Genomic DNA, 18,092 nt, shown 5'->3' with positions numbered 1-18,092 from the left:
GGTAAGACCTTTTGGAATACATTAACCTAAAAGAACCCCAAATTCCAGCAGCTAAAGAGCTGAGGGGTCCTTAGTTAGCACTTGAAGCATTTTCCATCTTTGCTTGAACCCATCTGCTTAGTGTTTCCATCAGTGTGTTTGCTCCGTGCCTAATAGATGATTATTTTTTGTTCTGTTACTATAATAACTTCATCTAACCATAACCATATAGGAACAGGCAATTTGTAACGCAAGTCCGTGCTCCCAGACCACGGTCCCTCATGTTAGACCCCAGAATAAACTATCCCTTGGGAGATTAGAATCATTTTTATGTTGACAAAAACTGAGAGACTTAGAGTTTAGGAGACGATGAGCCTGATCCTGTAGAGACTTGACACCCCAGGAATGGGGAACACCAGGAGGGGGCTCCTTCTCAGAGGGGAAGGGGATGGTGATGGGGGGAAGAACTCTGTGAGTGGGGACTGAGATGGGGACAACATTTGGGATGTATAAAATAATTAATTGATAATAAGACAATCTGTATTGCACCAATTCAGGAAACACGAGTTAAATGGATGGATTTCAAGAAAAGGAATTGTATAGAAAGGAAGACCAGCAGGGAGGGGGGCGGGGTGGAGGGAGTAGCAATGGTGGGTCAAGTGTATAGGGTGTAAGGAATATAAAAAAGAACAAGATAGAGAGATCGGGAGCAAACACAAGTGCAGGACAACCACCTCGCCCACAGTGTGAAACCTGAACTAAAGCAGGTGAGATGCTGTTCAGCATGAAGACTGTAAACAGTAACGAAGTGAAGTAAAACAGGAAAACATCCCGTCCTCAGTGGAAATCACTCCCTGTGCTTATAGCAGCCGAGAATGTCCCTCCCGTGCATGAGGGGCCCTGTGGATTTAAATCTGCCAGCTCAGGAGCTGCCAGTCTGTGTCACCAGTTCACACTTGCTCCGTCTGCTTCTTAGGACGGTCATAGCTCAGTGAAAATCAACAAGGGCGAATCTCTGCCTGGATACAAGAGGGCTCATCACTCTTGTAGCCCAGCTTTCAGTAAAGGGTGTTACTTTGGGGGTCTGTGCCATCTTCCAGTGCCCATTTGCCTGGTGTACCAGGTGGCCCTACTTGCCCACCTCACATAGACTGCAACGTCTGAGCCCTCTCCCCCTACCCACGTTCATTTTCGCTGGAAACGTTCTTCTGATCAGGGCTCAGACAACTGCATTTTTTCTCGAGTTGGATTGCTCCACTGAGCTTCAAATCAGGGCAGGTCTCCTGTTCTTGGTGTTGTGTCTTATAAAAAGATAAGAGACCAGAGATATGTTTGGTGGAGATGAGGTATGGTGTGGGGAGAAGAGGGTGCTTCTGCAGGTCCATGCTGAGGCATCCCTTTCCCCTCTGAGGTACCAGCTACACTATGGTATGGTATAGAATAGAGTTTATTGAGGGCATGAAGAGGGGAGTTGAGAGAGAGAGAGAGAGAGAGAGAGAGAGAGAGAGAGAGAGAGAAAGAGAAAGAGAGAGAGAGAGAGAGAGAAAAGGAGGAGGAGGAGGAGGAGGAGGAGGAGGAGGAGGAGAGGACTGCCATGAACACATGGGGGGGAGAATGGGGAGAGAGGGGGAGCAGGAGCAAGAGGAGAGAGCAAGAGAGAGAAGAGGGGGCAAGCAGCTCCTTTTACAGTGAGTCAGGCACACCTGGCTGTTGCCAGGTAACTGTGGGGCAGAGCCTATACTAAATGCCAACTCTTAGTGTGCACAGGGAGATGTCATGGACTATGGAGAGGTGGTTGTATAGCTCTGATCTTCTTGGCTGAGCCCTTTAAAGCTGAGTTCAGCATTCGATCCCTTCTTGCCCCAGTATAATAGTGTCTCAAGGAGACTGTGAGTATTGTTGTAGAGGTTAACAGTGAGATATGCAAGTAGAATTGCTGTGAGGGACAAGGAGACAAGGGGCAGCTGAAGTGGGGTAGGGGAACAGGCAAGGGACAGTGTGGCTAGAACAACACAACACCACCTGGCACTTTGTGTGCTAATATTAAAAACTGATAATAAGAAAAACACAATAAAATGAAAGGAGAACCTTAGGGACAGCTAGGGAGAGGGAGAGAGAATATTAAAATATTAAATGTTTTAAAGATGGAGTCAACGTTGGCACCCATTTCATGCGGCACATTGCTCCTACTCATTTAAGTTCTTAGTAATTATTTCTCTCAAAGCCCCAAGCTAAGAACAGCTCAGATGCTCTTCAGTGGATGACTGACTAAACAAACTGCGTTGTGTCCACAATATTGAACTTTACTCAGGACTAATAAATGAATAATGTGTCACTGATTTAATCAACAAATTTGGTGGATCCCAAAGGCATTAGGTTGAGTGAAAAAAAAAAAAAACCGGAGTTGGTAGGGAAGGTTATATATTATTCCATCTCATGCACACAGCGTTCTTGAGCCGACACAGTGGTGTAGCTCGAGAAGACAGGAGTGATACTCTGAGGTTTAGAAGTATCCCGAGGAGGAGGTGCCAAAGCCATAAAGAGCCAAAAGCTTGCTGAATGATGAATGCAAATCAATCTAACTCGATATTTTCTATTCAAAAGACCTGTCTTTTGTTCACTATTACTGCTATTCAATCTGTTCTTAAGGTTAGAATAGCAGGGAAAAAAATAAACAAGGTCCAATTTTAAATGGCATAGAATTTACCCATGGAGATTCTGAGGAGGTAAAGGGAGCAGGTGCAGGGCAAATTGTGGCCTTAGGCAGGGCTCCAGGGTTTCCACAGGCTGCAACCTGAGTGCTGAGCATGTTTCTGCCAGGCTCCTCACAGAAACATCCATCCTGAGGATGCTTGCACACCCTGAAAAGCCAGTATCCTCTGGATAACGGGATCTCAGACCTTCACTTACCAAATATTTTCTTTTTGTCTCATCCTCAATTAACAGCTGATAATATAAGTAGTTCCATACCACCTGCAGGCAAGTCCCCGAGCACTGCTCAAGAGCCACACTCTGGGCAATCCAAGGACTACCCTGACATCAAGAAGGACTAACATGCTCACATGCTAAGAGGGAAGGAAGGGCCAGTCTGCCCTGTGTGTGTGTGTGTGTGTGTGTGTGTGTGTGTCCAGGGGATCACACACTCATACCCTAAAGGGCTAAAGAGTGGAGAGGACTGAGGCTCAAACTAAAGAGTGGAGAGGACTGAGGCTCAAACACTGAGAGCCAGCCCAGTCTGTCCAGAGGGTAGAGTGGGTGGTGGATAACTCTAGACCTAGAGACGCCATGGTGTTTTCAGAATACTGGAGGCTTGCCAATGTAGAAGTTCAGATAGAGAGAGCTGAGGCAGTCCAAACAGAGAGGGAGAGTCAGTCCATCCAATTGGGGAAAGATGGGCCATTCAAACAGTAAGGTGTGGACCAATCTCTTCCAACAGGGAGGTGTGGGCCAGTCTCAGGACTTCAAGGACTTTGAAAGCTGGGAAGCTTCTGGGAGTTCTCTAAGAATTAAACACATGTCCCTGTCTTCAGCTAAGCACATCTCCAAAAAACTAATTTAGCCCTTTGGGAACATACCATTGAATATATCACTAAACAGCAGTCTACCTTTTTGGATTATTAAAAAATATAATTATAAATATACAGTGATCAGTAAGAAGATTGGTTAAAATTAAAACATCAGTTGAAATATGACTTTCAGTTGACCGGGTATCAATTCACAGCAACTGGGTTGTCTAGGGCATTGCTGGTTTCCAGCTTTGTGGGGGACTCGCTAGAGGCCAAAGACTACACACTGAGCTGATGAACCATTGTCTCATGATGGAATTTAAACACTGACATGAGATCTCTGGAGATGGAAAATAAATAAGATTAAATCTGCTTTACGTTACATGTAAAGTTCTCCTGTAATCGATGCGGGGTCACAGGAACTTTGACTTTGCCTCAGGTCTAGCCCTCTGGAGTTGTGGAGACTACCACTCCTTCAAAGCCTAAGAGAATTTTATGATAGACAGGAAGATGGTAAGGACCCTTTATCAGGTGACTACGATGTACTGTGTGCCAACAACCAACCTGCATTGTCTGCCAATCTTTGAAAAACTTTTGGGTGCTACTTTCTCATTTTATAGACGAGAAAAGTGATGTTCAGAAATAGATATGACACAATTCCATTTTGGAAAGTGGTGGAATTTAAACTTTGATTTCTCTTCTTTTTATTTTTAATAGCTCCTATTAAATGCAGGGTTTGTTGGTTTTTTTTTTTTTAACATTAGGCAGAGTTTGGGGAGTCCTTGCTCTTTTCCAGTAAGTCTCACATTTGAGCCTTGTTTTATTTTGTCACCTGCTGAGTTTAACCAGGGCCATCTGTATGGTCATGTGATTAGAGCCATTATGGAAAACAGATAATCTTCTCTGTAGGTATGCAACTGAAGACAATGGCTGCTCCAGAATCATGGGCCAATAGTATAGAAGAGAGAGAGACAGACAGAGAGACAGAGAGAGAGAGACAGAGAGACAGAGAAACAGAGAGACAGAGAGACAGGCAGAGAGACAGTGAGAGGAATGGTAAGAGAGATAGTGAGAGAGATAGAGGCAAACAGAGAGACACAGAGAGAGACAGACAGACAGACACACACACACACACACACACACACAGAGAGAGACAGAGAGAGAGAGAGAGAGAGAGAGAGAGAGAGAGAGAATCCTGCTAGTCCATCCTCAATCTGTGATTGGCCACAGACAAATCTAGTCCTATGCAGGAGCAGCAGAGGCATCTGTGACTGTGTCTGTGTCATGGCCAGAAGGTGACATCCGACAGTCCTCCCTATCCTTTGACTTGACTCTTTTTTCTGTTCCCTCTTCTATTACATCTACTGGCCTTAGAGGAATTGGTGGGCCTGTTCTGTTTAGGACTGAGTGCTCAGCCACCCCACATTCTCATCTCCTGAGCTATCCATGAGTTGGTGTTCATTGCATAGAGAGCATCTCGGGTAGAGACTGAGAGAAGTGTTTGTCTATGAGTGTACTGGCTAGTTTTGTGTCAACTTGACACAGGCTGGAGTTATCAAAGAGAAAGGAGCTTTAGTTGGGGAAATGCCTCCATGAGATCCAACTGTAAGGCATTTTCTCAATTAGTGATCAAGAGGGAAAGGCCCCTTGTGGGTGGGACCATCTCAGGGATGGTAGTCTTGGGTTCTATAAGAGAGCAGGCTGAGCAAGCCAGGGGAAGCAAGCCAGTAAGAAACATCCCTCCATGGCCTCTGCATCAGCTCCTGCTTCCTGACCTGCTTGAGTTCCAGTCCTGACTTCCTTGGTGATGAACAGCAGTATGGAAGTGTAAGCTGAATAAACCCTTTCCTCCCCAATTTGCTTTGTGGTCATGATGTTTTGTCCAGGAATAGAAACCCTGACTAGAACAAATGGTAGAATCACCACATTTAGAAAGCAGTTGACATTTAGAAAGCAGTTGGATGCCATGCCAATGTGGTCTCATGACCTAAGACCTCTTCACCCATAGGTTTTAAAGCACCAGGTGTGAATTCCCTCTGGTGGAGCAGTCCTCAATGTCAATGAGATAGCAGCTGGTCACCTCAGAACAGTCACGTCGCAGTTCCACTTGTGAATGCATCTTGCCCGGCAGGCTGGTACTGAAGTTCGCAGGTGTCATAGCTGGATAAGGCTTTCTCTTATCCACATATGAGGCCTTTCCCTCCCAGCAGCGTGCAAGGCATCCCTGAAAAACATGAAAGCTACTGCCGGGGAGGTACCTCCAGTTCAGACTCAGCTTGACTTCACTAGACCTTGCTGCAGTAATGTGTGGTGTCTTCAGCAGTGAGATCTTATAAACTAGTTCCAGTGGGCAACCAAGAGGAACGGCAAAGCCTGTGATGTTTGGGGCTGCTCTGGGACTCTCTCTCAGCACCTCCTAAAGATGTAGTCTACACTTGTCATTGTGACTTCTGTTTATGAACTCAGGGCTTTTTGTAGAGTAGTAGAAGGCCATAGAGGAAATCTCATTGCTAACTCATTTTTTTATTGGCTTCCTATGTAGTGGGTTTTTATATAGCTTCCATTGGCCTTTGTCTTGGTTAAGTCCTCTTGTCCCTTAGCCTTTCCCATCTTCCATGCCCCTCTTCTGAGTTGTTTCTGCCTGAATATCCCCCTCTCTCCTTTCATGTCACCTACATTCTGCACATCTCCTCTCCATGAAGAGAGCATATGACCAATGGTGTCTTTTGTGCCTTTATAGTTTCCTGGATTTTGCTAGTATGCAAGTTGAACACACTGAATTGGAAATTAAAGCTAGGCTCTACATTTGAGGGAGAACATTGTATCTGCCTGTGCCTGGGTAACCTCACTCAATATAATTTAAGTATGTGAAAATATGTGCTCGAGTTGCATGCATATTTATATGACATTTTGCATATAGGACATCAGCATCTGTGAACTTGGGTCTTGAAGGCAGTTTTTCTCTCTAGGCAATTCCCAGTGGCAGTGGAACCAAAACGTTAGAAGGTGCTGCAATACAATTTCTGGATGAGAATTCTACCCCCTTCAGTTTCTACCTGTTTTTTTCTGATTCCGTTTTATATGTACTGATAGTGAAATAAGTGGACAGACAACCCTCAGGACTAGGTCAGAGTTGGGTGTCCCCTGCATCTTTTGGGGTGTCTGGATCTCTGACACTCCACAGGCAGCTCTCTTTCTTCCTCCTCCGAAGGATGTGATCCTTTTCATGAGTCACACCACTGTGCAGGCAAAGCGGCTTCTCCTTCCCTTCCAAAGCACAGCGACTTAATCACAGATAATCGCTGCTCCAGAAGATTGGCATCTTACATCCCTCGGTTTTGCTGTCTCTCAAGTCAAACAGCTCCGTGAATCGGTGCTGTCAGTATAACAGACATTCTACCAGCATAAAAACCCACCTGTCTCCTCCATGCTTCCTCGAGTTATTCCTCCTTGTAATGATGGAACAGGATGGAAAGACGTCTCTCACCCTATCATTATGTTATAGAATATGTTGATTAAAGTCTTGCGGAGCTCAATTCCATTCCTGGTTAGAACAGAGGAACTTCCATTTATTAAGCATCTCCTTTAGCCAACCCCCCCCCCAACCCCTGGAGTTAAATGCTTTGAATGCATGGCTTCATTCATAACAAGAATGTTGCAAGCAATACAAAGATTGCAATTTTCCAGGTAGGAAGACTGAGGCCGAGAGAGATACAGAATGGAATGGACCGGGTAAAGGTAGGATGCGTTGTTCACATTGTCAGCCAGGGCATCAGGTTGACAAGGACATGCCATTGACTGTAATAGTATTGCATGAAGGCAAACTTACAACTCATTTGGGTGTCATTTGGCACCACCCGTCACAAGGACATTTAAATTGCTCTTCTCCGGGTATTGTACAGGTCTCTTTAGCTTTACTTTTACTGAGAGTAGATCTCTTCTTGGTACCGGATCCATTCTCTTTTCTCTGTTACATTTTAATTTCTTATCCTGTCTCCTTCCCCACCTGTGGACATGGACTTTTAATCTACCAGTAATCCCTACAGTGTGTAAAAATAATGTTCCTAGTAGGGGTGAAGTCTTAGGGGCTGGGCTGGCCTTTGTAGGTTGGCAGAAGTCTGGGACTCAAGTAGATGACCTCTGGTGGAAGATGCAGTCTCTGGCTTTGGCCTTTCAATTACTAAAGAGGTCTGTGTGCTGCCCTTGGGCAGAGATCACATGATTGATCTAAGCCTTGTTGTTGGCTTATATAAATACTGCTTTGAAGAAGACTGGGAATGCACAGGAGAACACAGAAATAGGTATCCTCCAAGGCTGCAAAGGAAACCAGAGAAAGGTAGAAGGGACATCCGTGTAACACCTTGCAAGCTGCTGCAGTCGGATCCTCGGAAGCAGGAAATCTTGTGCTTCCTTGGATAAGTTCATGTGTGTGTGTGTGTGTGTGTGTGTGTGTGTGTGTGTGTGTGGTGTGTGTGTGTGTGTGTGTGTGTGTGGTATGTGTGAGTGTGTGGAGTGTGTGAGACTGTGTGTATGTGTATATGAATGTGTGTGTGTGTGTGTGTGTGTGTGTTGCCAGTAAGATTGCTTTCTTGATACCCTTTCAGTGTGTCTGTCTTTGATATATAAGAAGGACGTTAACTTGTGTGTAACTTGGTAGCCTACCATTTGCTTCCTGAAAAAAAATATTCTTTAACTTTTAACCTTGTTACAAATTACACTCTTTGGGCAATGTTAGAAAGAAAGGGAGAAGAGTTTCTTAGCAACCTTGGAGATGTAGTGTGGGAGTCGCCCAAATCCCATATGCACCCACTGCAAACAAAGCTAATGCACTTCTCTGGTTGAGCAGGCCACACTTGTCACACTGGAGTGCTTGCTCCTCTCTCAGAGCGCCCCTCTGCCTTTCACAAACCCAGGCTTGCTTTATGTTTGGCCTGCTCTCAAATTGATTACTTTGTCAAAGCCTCAAGTCCCAATTTTGCCTGAACAGAACCTGCTGAGAAGAGATCCCAGGGAGCTGTCAGGGTGCTGGGGGTGGGGGGACTGTGTTCTGCCACCAGTGACAACTGGAATCCTGCTGGCAGCTAGCATCTGAGTCTTATGGAAGGGGGAATTCTCCCTTCATGGGATCTGGCAGTTGTTCCAGGGGATTTGAATCCGGATCTTTCTGTAACGTGTCCAGTCAGCTTGGCAGCAGATAGAGCCTGGAGTACATCTTTCCAGGAAACGGGGGTTTCTTAAAATGACTCTAATTCACTTGTATTTATGAAGAAAGCTGGTTATAAAGAGCAAATGAATGAGAGCCTTTGGTGAGTAGAGAGTAAATGTCCATTGCTCTGTGAAATAGCACAAGATGTGGCGAGCAAGACCCAGTCCATCTGCCAACAAGAGACTACAGGTGTCCACGAGGCAGAGTCTTTAGGGGAAGCCTTGCATATGTTTGGTCGGTGGATTACATTAACCCATAGGGACAGCCCTGAAGGAAGGGGAAAAATGGATCTACAGAGAAGTAGGTCTCAACTACACTGGGTTTTGCTCTTTTAGAAGCAACTACAAATGTTCAGAGCAGAAAGAGAAAAAGAAAACAGGAGATACCATGTGTAGTGGCTATTCCTGGTTGTCAACTTGACAATATTTGGAATGAACTACAATCCGGAATTGGAAGGCTCACCAGTGACCCTTATCTGGAGGCTTGGAGATCCTTATCTGGATCTTGGTATGGAGATCTTGAGCCATAGTGACTATGGATTCCAGAAGATTGAATCTCCGAGTTTAAGGAACACACCTTTAATCTGGGCTATGCCTTTCATCTGGGATTAAAGGTGTGGTGGAACACACCTTTAATCTGGGCTACACCTTCTGCTGGAGACAATATAAGGACATTGGAAGAAGGGAGTCTAGCTCTTGCTCTTGCTCCTTCGCCTGCTTGCTGCATGAGACTGAGTAACTGCTAGATCCTTGGACTTCCATTCACAGCTGTGACTGAACAATTGTTGGGAATTGGGCTGCCGACTGTAAGTCATCAATAAATTCCTTTACTATCTAGATACTATCCATAAGTTCTGTGACTCTAGAGAACCCTGACTAATACACCATGCAAGTCAAGAATTCCAAAGGTAAATTTCTCTGAGTGAGGAACAGCCTTCCATGTTTAGAGTAATGGTTTGGTAGACAAACAGAACAGGCAGTTTCAACAATGGTTGCCTGAATCCAGGGTTGTGGGGACGGGCTTCAAGGACTGGCTTACACACTTTATAAATGTGTGCTCATTTGTGGGGCCCAGGGTCTGAAATGTCTGTTTGTCTAATTCTATATAAACATTTTATGATTGGTGTTGCACTTACAATTCCGTCCATTTGAGAGAAGAGTGTCACTAATTTGGAAGAAAACCCTAAAAAAAAATCAAAACAAAAACAAAAACAAAAACAAAACCCTGGATCTACCACAGTTGTATACTGAACCTGTATTGATCTGGATTTTTCCTAGTAGTCTTTAGGGCCATGTCAGTCCCTAGGACAAAGACATGTCTGATTTTTAATGTCACAGTAGCTGTCATGTATTGAGCAGAAAAAAAAAAATTCGCCTGACAACAGGCAACACTCACCTGCATTGCATCACGTTGTATCACATTGTAATACATTGTAACACATTGTATCACCTTGTAATACATTGTAATACATGGTATGAATTCCTCACAAGCACTCCCCGAGGAGGGAAAGATTACCATTCCCATTTTGTAGCCAAGAAGCCTGAGGGCTAGAGTCAAAAAAAAAAAAAAAAAAAAAAAACAAAACCAATGACATACTGATAGGAATTGGTCTAGTTGAATTCATGTGGTCTACAGTTCATGCTTTTTACTGTATCTTTCTGCTCAAGGGAAGGGACGATACATTGAACACCAGAAATGAACCAGAATTTTTCTCATTTAACCCTGGCTACCCTGGGAACTGATATGTCTGTCTCCTTTGACAAAGAAGGCTCCAGAGGCCCAGGAAGGCGAAGGACCTGTGGAGGCCCATAGGGCGGTAGTAAAAGTGGATTTCTGTTGCTTGCTCTATGGTACCTCTCTCTGTGCAGCATGAACCTGTTCCATCTGGGTGTTATCTTCAGCCCTGATACCCACTCCCCTCCTTGCTTGGTGCCGTTCTGCCTTTGGCCTCTTCCTAAATCCATACTTCCTTTATGAACCCGCATCTCCCAAATCCCAGGCCCTGCACACTCTCTCCATGGCCCATCTGTCAGCGCTGCACGGTATCTGTCAAGGATCCAGAGGCGCCACCTGTGTTGTTCTTCTTGTCTCTGCAGAGATGGTATTTTCTGTGTTACAGCAAGACACTTATTGTTTTCCCTAAAGAAATAAACAAAAGGCTTTCTGATTCCACACAGTTCCCTCAAGACAGGCATGATAGCAAGAAACATGGTTGGGCAGGGGTTCCCTTGTCTGGATTAACTGGACTCTTTGGATAGTCATTTCAAAATTCAGAGGTAGAAAAACGAACAGTGTCTCATTAAAACTTAGGTGCCTGTTTGATTTATTAATCATCCTGGCTTAATACTCCCTGATAAGTCGGCCTTGAAATATTAATCACCAGGTTCGTGGGAGGGAACTGCTGGCAGTCACTGCTTTCCCTTTTCACGGCTTGCCTGCCCACATCCGAAGCCTGGAATAGAACTCAGGGCTCTGAGGGTGAGGACTTGTAAGGTAACGGAGGGTGGGTGGTCCTGCACCGCAGGCCTTCCCACCAGCCGAAATGTGACTGTTACTCATCGCCAGGCGCCATGACCTTGCTTGCTTTGCCCGACATAACTCTTTCCCTCCGGAGCCCAGTGCCTCTCACTTCACAGATGAGGAAGGCAACGCTTGGAAAGGGATCGATGTAAAGGACTCTGCCCAGGCCTGGGCCAGCCGGCTTCCTCGCCCAGCAGCTTAGTAATAATTGCCCTGAAGGGTGTTTCTGAATGATCCTGGATTGATAGAACTAGGGAGGTGTCAGGGAATAGGTCAGCAGGGAGTTATTTGTAAGTTTGTTTGTTTGTTTTTCACCCCCAAGATCAATCTTTCTCCAGATTTTGATAGTACTCAACTGCTTTGGTTTAATTACTTTGTGAGACTTACAGACTCGCCTATGCAAATTCACTCTAAGATTTGGATTTGAAAACAGCCCGATTTCAAAAGCCCAAGTGCGGTCACTTATTCATTTTATTAACTTAGTTATATAACTATCTGGTGGGCAAATGATATTCATTTGTCTGTGCTAACACTCCAAAGCATGCTTATGGCTTCTGTTCCCAGAACCGCCCAAAGACAGGACAGACACCTTTAAGAGGCCTGATGGGAGTCGCCACCCGCCATGTTCATCCGATAATTTCTCCTGAAGACCCGGTAGTGGGTAGAGAGACGCCTCACCTTCTGAGTCACTCAGGACTGTTCATTCTCTCTGTGCCATTTATATCTCCACCTAGGTACACTACTTAGGCTCTTCAGTTTCATTTAACTCCACGGTTCAGGAACAGAATTTTTTTCTACAACATTACATAAAACAAGTTAAATGTATAGTTAAAAAAGCCAAATTCAGGGCTGGAGATATGGCTCAGCTGTTAAAAACCTAAAACCTCAAATTTACTCCCATCCTCCCACGTGACTTGCTTTCTTTGATTATTGTAAAACATGGCTAAGTGATGGCCCGCCTTTCTATGTCTTTTCTAAATTTTAACAAAGACAGACTGGTAACACAGGGATTAGACATTGTATCAGAATGTTTTTATTGTTGTAACAAAATACCTAAGGCTGCACAGTTTGCTTGGAGTTGAGGAAGCTGAAAAACTAAAATTGAGTGGTCCCATTGTTTTGACCTCTAGTGAGAGTCCTTTTGATGGTACTGCACGGCAGAAGGCATCATGGTAGAAGCAGGTACAAGACAGAGAGAGCACACAGAGAAATTAAAATCCAGAGCTAGCCTGGGCTCTGAGGTCTTCTTTTATGATAACTCACAATCAGGAGAACAAACTGAGGTCCTATGAGAATTGCATTAATTCCTTCTGAGGGCAGCACCAGCCAGGACCTAACCACTTCCTGCTAGACTCACCCTTTGAAGGCTACTGCTTATAAAAAGTATCATATCGAGGCTAGGCCAATGCCTGGGCAAACCCCATTCAAACCAGAGAACAACTATCCATCAATTTGTGTACATAAGTGCATTTATCTATCTATCTATCTATCTATCTATCTATCTATCTATCTATCTATCTATCTACCAACCATCTATCTACCTATTAAACTGTCTGTCTGTATGTATGTAGTCTATCATCAAGTGGCTAAATCACTGATCTATTACCTATTTCCACCATCCATTCATCTATCAATACATGGATACTACCCATGTATTCATCTGTGTGTGCATTTACCCATGCATAGGTGCATCAATCCATTCATTAGCTTATCTGTCCATTTGCCTGCACATCTGTGAGTCCATCTATCCATTTATGCATTCATCATCTATCCACCTGTTTGTGCATCTGTGAGTCTATCTATGCTTCTGTCGGTTCACCAGTTTCATTTCTGAGCCAACTTGCAAGGCAGCATGTATGTACTGTATCTGCCTTGTGTGACCCATACAGCAGAGCCTCCTGCAGAACCTCTGCTTTAGGTCAGGTACTATCTCATGGTGTTTTTAGCCTTTTCATTGGGGGAAGCTAGGGATCTGTATATTTCTAGAGATTTACCTAATGGTCACAGAGATGTTAAGTTAGGTACAGAGGTGTCAATAAGTACCTATTCAGAAGTCTAATGATGGTCCCAGTATAATTTGGCTCTGGGCTTGCAACATCCCCAACTCTCCCTAATTGTTGCGGTCCATTCAGCTAATTGACCTTGCAAAGGTGAGCGGAAGGTACCGCTTGCTTCTCAACTGCATCGCCACTGCACCGATAACAGAGAGAGTGGATATTCTTGTTCTACATTTAGCAAAAATGTCATCAGTTGCTCCTCATTAGTGTAATGTTGGCTATAGACTTGTCAGATGTGGTTTTTATTTTGTTTTGTTTCATTTTGTTTGTTTTTTGTTTTGTTTTGTTTTGTTTGTTTTCCTTCTGTTCCAGGTTCAAGACATTTATCATGGGGGCATGCTGAACTTTGCCATGTGCCTTTCTTTATCTATTAAGTTAGTCATATGATTTCTGCCCTTAAAGTCTTCCTCATTTATTAATATTTGTTGAACCAAGCTTGCACTCCTAGGAAGAACTGACTTGGTCACAAGGGATGACTCCCCCCCCCCCACACCCCAATGTGTTCTTGGATTTGGTTTGCAAATATTTCATTGAAAAGTTTTGTATCTGTGTTCATCAAAGAAGCTGGAGTATAATTTTCTCCCTTTCTGTTCTGTCTTTATCGGGCTGTGGAATCAGGCTAACACTGACTTCATCGAATGCATGTGCTAGCGTTTCCTCCCTGCTTTGTGGGACAGTGTGAGAAATACCACGTTATATCCCATTCAGGGGCCACGCTTCTGTGTTTTCCTACCCCACACATCCTTCATCAAGGAGGGTTAGGGAAAGACTGACTCAACGGGCGCCACAGTCCCTGGGCAGCCATTCCACATAGCTCTTCACAGTGTTTTTTGGATCTAGCAATGGGCTGAGACCTATCGGTGAGGCAGTAATGTGACGAAGCTGTCACAGCTTCATTCCAACATCTGCCCACTTCTGCTCCACACCGAACTCTTTCCTGCTGATTGCTGCTGCCGGAACTATTCCCGACAAGTGTTTTTTAAATTCAGATTTGAAAAAAAATTAGAAAGAAAAAAAAATAAGTTCTTTATTCAATGAGACTTCTAGCCATACTCTCCCTGAGTCTGTTGACTGTTTTTCTTTAAAATTGTTGAGAAAGTGACAGAACCTGAGCAGGAGTTCCGTCAACCATCCTTTCTGGTGAAACTGACGTCATCCTTCTAGAGTGGACTAACGGGGATTTAGGAAGCTCACAGAAAATCTTGGAAGAGCTTAGCAGAGGGCAAAGGACTGTCCGTTTTAATTTGCTTTTATAAGAGCTTTCTCCAACGCTGTGTTTGAGTCTTTGAAGAAAATCCTAGGTAATAAAACAATGGCTGGCTAAGACAGTCTACCCTGCAGTGCTTTGTCTATCAGTAACTGGACATTTAAAAATGTAATTCGTTTTACTGTCCTGTTCTTCGGAATTCTTGGTAGCTTTAACTCACTGGGGACTTATTACACAGCCTTGTCTCCCCTGAGCAGTGACATGTGCCACAAAAATCCAAGCCGACAGCCACAGCTGGTAAAGAGCACTCTTTAAAATTACAGACACTGGAACTCAAAGTGTCTAGGAAAGTTGATCAGGCCTGCTACCACCATGTGTTACATCTGTGTTTGACTGACTCTCAAGTGAACAGTCACCCAAGTTTCTAGACTCTTCTACCTCTCTCTCTCTCTCTCTCTCTCTCCCTCTCTCTGAAATATTGTAACAAGAAAAACTTTCATACCTCTCTTCCCACAAAACATCTCACCATCTTCACTGATTCTGTTTTTTTGTTTTGTTTTTCTGTTTTTTCGAGACAGGGTTTCTCTGTGTAGCCCTGGCTGTCCTGGAACTCACTCTGTAGACCAGGCTAGCCTCGAACTCAGAAATCTGCCTGCCTCTGCCTCCCAAGTGCTGAGATTAAAGGCGTGTGCCACCACTGATTCATCTTAAATAGAACAGTTAAGTTTCAGAGCACAGACCCATCCATGTGCCACTACTATTTTCAGAGACAGGAGTCCCGTTTCAGCTCTTCACTACCATCTTCAGGAAGGTTTTGCAATTTTGTCCCAAGGCATATATTTGGGATAGTGAACCAACCTTGTATCCCTAGGCGGCTGTGGAAACTATCCATTTACTGTCACTGTTTTGTGTGGGAGATGAGAAAATTGCCCAAGGCAACATAATAATGTGTAATATTAATGAGCTTCTCAGCGCAGGCTTCTGGAAGACAGACATTCCCAAGCTCTCTGACTTGGAAAAAGAAACTGTGTGTGTAGGGTGGCAGGGAATGGGATTAGCTAAAGCAAAGACACAGTAAAAGTGGCCTTGATGTACTCTGCCTCCTAGCACTGGGAGGTAGATGTTATTAACCAGATCTACAGAAAGTAAAGTGGAAGGAACGAAGAGAAAAATGGAGGCTTGCTTATGGGTCTTAAGCTGGAGAGTTGATGATGGGTGATGATATGTTCAAATAGGGGTAGTAGTTGTTACAGCAGAGCTGCACCCCATCAGCCTGCAGAGCTCCCCCCACACCCCACCCCCACCCCGGTCAACCTGCAGAGCTCCGCCCCATCAGTCTCCATAGACAGAGCTCTGTATGTTTGTTTCTTCATTCTGCACCCAGTTCTAAGAGGCAGGTGGTCAGCAGCAGGCTTTCCTCTCCAAATTAAGGATCTCTCACAGTGCACCATATTTGGGCTGCAAGTGCAGATGTGAAGGCCACTATTCCCTTGCTTGTCTTACAAACTTTGGAACGATTAAACAACTTGGGGGAGTGCAGGATGTTAAGTTTGGAGAATCAGAAAAGCCTGGAAGAGAACAAAGGAGCGGGTGCTGATGGGATGCGCTTGTCAGGTCTGTATAAATAGCAACTTGTACCCACACGGCGCCCACCTCCTCAGCACACATCAAAGAGCAGGTTAGAGCAATTAAACTTTACCTTGAGTTAAGTCTGAGGTAAGGCCTACCTTGTTATCTTGCAGGGGGAAAAGGCAGCCACCAACTCACAGCTTCACTGAGTGTAGTCAGGGGCACTTTCTCAGAGAGTTGATGGTGGGCATTCAGAGCAGAGCTGAGGCCAGCTGGTGGCAAATAGGTGTGTAGTCATTTAGGCTGATGGAAATACTTGAGCAACTCTTGTGTGGCTATTGCTCCAAGTATCTTCTCTGAGACCCATCTTTTTTCATCCAGTTTCTTTTCTAATATAAGAGCTGTAGTGTGGAATTCAGGCTTTCCATTTCCATAAATACAAGCCTTTTATCATCCCCTCCTCTCTGTGTGTGTGTGTGTGTGTGAGAGAGAGAGAGAGAGAGAGAGAGAGAGAGAGAGAGAGAGAGAGAAAGAGAGACAGAGAGAGAGAGAGGGAGGGAGAGAGAGAGAGAGAGAGATTCATTATGTAGCCCAGGTTAATCTTGAACTCATGATCCTCCTCCCTCTATTTCCAGAGTTCTGAGATGTCTGGGCTGTGAACTGCCTATCTTTCCTTATGAGGTATGTGGGAATAACACCTGCCTCCTCTGGATCTGATGAAGCCAGAAGTGACATAGATGGTCAGGGTCTATGAAAAGCTGTGATGAAGGGCACCCTCCCTTCTATCTATTTACACACAGACCTCCATGAGAAGGCTTTACTTTCTGCTTCTTGCCCAAGAAAATTCTAGAAGGTTGTGACTATTGTTATTTATTTCCATCCCACATTTCCATCAGATGTACTTAGCTGAGTGAACAGTATCGACATACTGGATTTGACTTAGCAGATGATGAGTGAGGGCTGGAAGATGGCTAAGTGGTTAGAACACTAACATCTGGGTTGGGTTCCAAGGGCCCACGTGGTGGTTTACATGTGACAGTAACTCCAGTTCCATGGTATCTGGCATCCTCTTCTGGCCTCTACAGACACCAGGCATGCACTCGGTACACATACATACATGTAGGCAAAAGACTCATGCACATAAAATAAAAATGAATTAATATCTTATTAGTAGGTAATGTGTTGACTTATATGACTGAAAATAAATCAATAAGTAGAAATGATTGATACCTGGTAAAGTGTGGCTTGTGGCCTCAGAACCAGTATCAGTGGATATTATGATCATAGCTAATGACTTCTTTGATTAACATTCTTGGAGAATATCATATTGAGCTCATTGAACTTTCAAGAAAATGCTGTGAAGTGGGTCTGATCACACTCCTTCCTTACAGATGGGAAAAGAGAGGCACAAGAAGACTGGGTAACATGCTATGTCTGCTTGCACAGAAGAGAAGCTGGGCTTCGATGCCTGCTTGCCTCACACCAGAGCATGGACTGGACTGTGACTCCGCATCATCTCTGCGTTGGATGGAAGAGAAGTTGCTCATTCTCCTCGAGAGACTGGGTTTCAACACGGCAGGCAGAGAACATGGAGAATCACAGAACAAAGTGAGGCATGCAGTGATGAATGCCAGGCTCATCCAGCATTGCAGACAGACCTGACAGCTCCATCCATACAGCAAGCCAAATTCAAAATCACTCATGAAGCAGCCTTCCAATGCAGCCAGGCAACGGGGCAGAACAGACTGCAGACCTGTCCCCAGTTCTGGCTAAGTTACTTGTAAACACTGCATTGAGTGTAATTATATGGGTCTCCATCAGGGGAAGAAATGTTGTTGCTATTGGGACTTTTTCTTGTCTCTTCCTGTTGTGGTAGGAGACTGCACAGGTCAAGGTGAGCACCTGACTTGTGTAGGTGATGACATCAAGGGCAGGATCACACCAACAAGCTTAGGAAGCCCAGAAAGTAAATACAACTTACAAGGTGCAGGAAGGTCCTAAGACTGCAAGGTTCATGTGGCCCCACCCTGTGATTATATAAATAATTA

The 18,092-nt window shown here is 44.5% G+C and overlaps 1 long non-coding RNA gene across 2 annotated transcripts; it reads left to right on the top strand.

Annotated features, from left to right (window-relative positions):
* Window positions 1–7,062: 7,062 nt before the first annotated feature.
* On the top strand, window positions 7,063–17,870 carry Gm40954. Of its 2 annotated transcripts, none has more exons than XR_873426.1 (2): window positions 7,063–7,223; window positions 17,436–17,870. It is a non-coding gene; the product is annotated as a predicted gene, 40954 (long non-coding RNA). The 2 variants fall into 2 exon arrangements; XR_873427.1 differs by lacking the exon at window positions 7,063–7,223 and adding an exon at window positions 16,684–16,725.
* Window positions 17,871–18,092: the final 222 nt, after the last annotated feature.

Source organism: Mus musculus, chromosome 13 (genome assembly GCF_000001635.26).
Source record: "Mus musculus strain C57BL/6J chromosome 13, GRCm38.p6 C57BL/6J".
NCBI lineage: Eukaryota > Metazoa > Chordata > Mammalia > Rodentia > Muridae > Mus > Mus musculus.
This window is presented reverse-complemented; position numbering and strand designations above follow the sequence as displayed.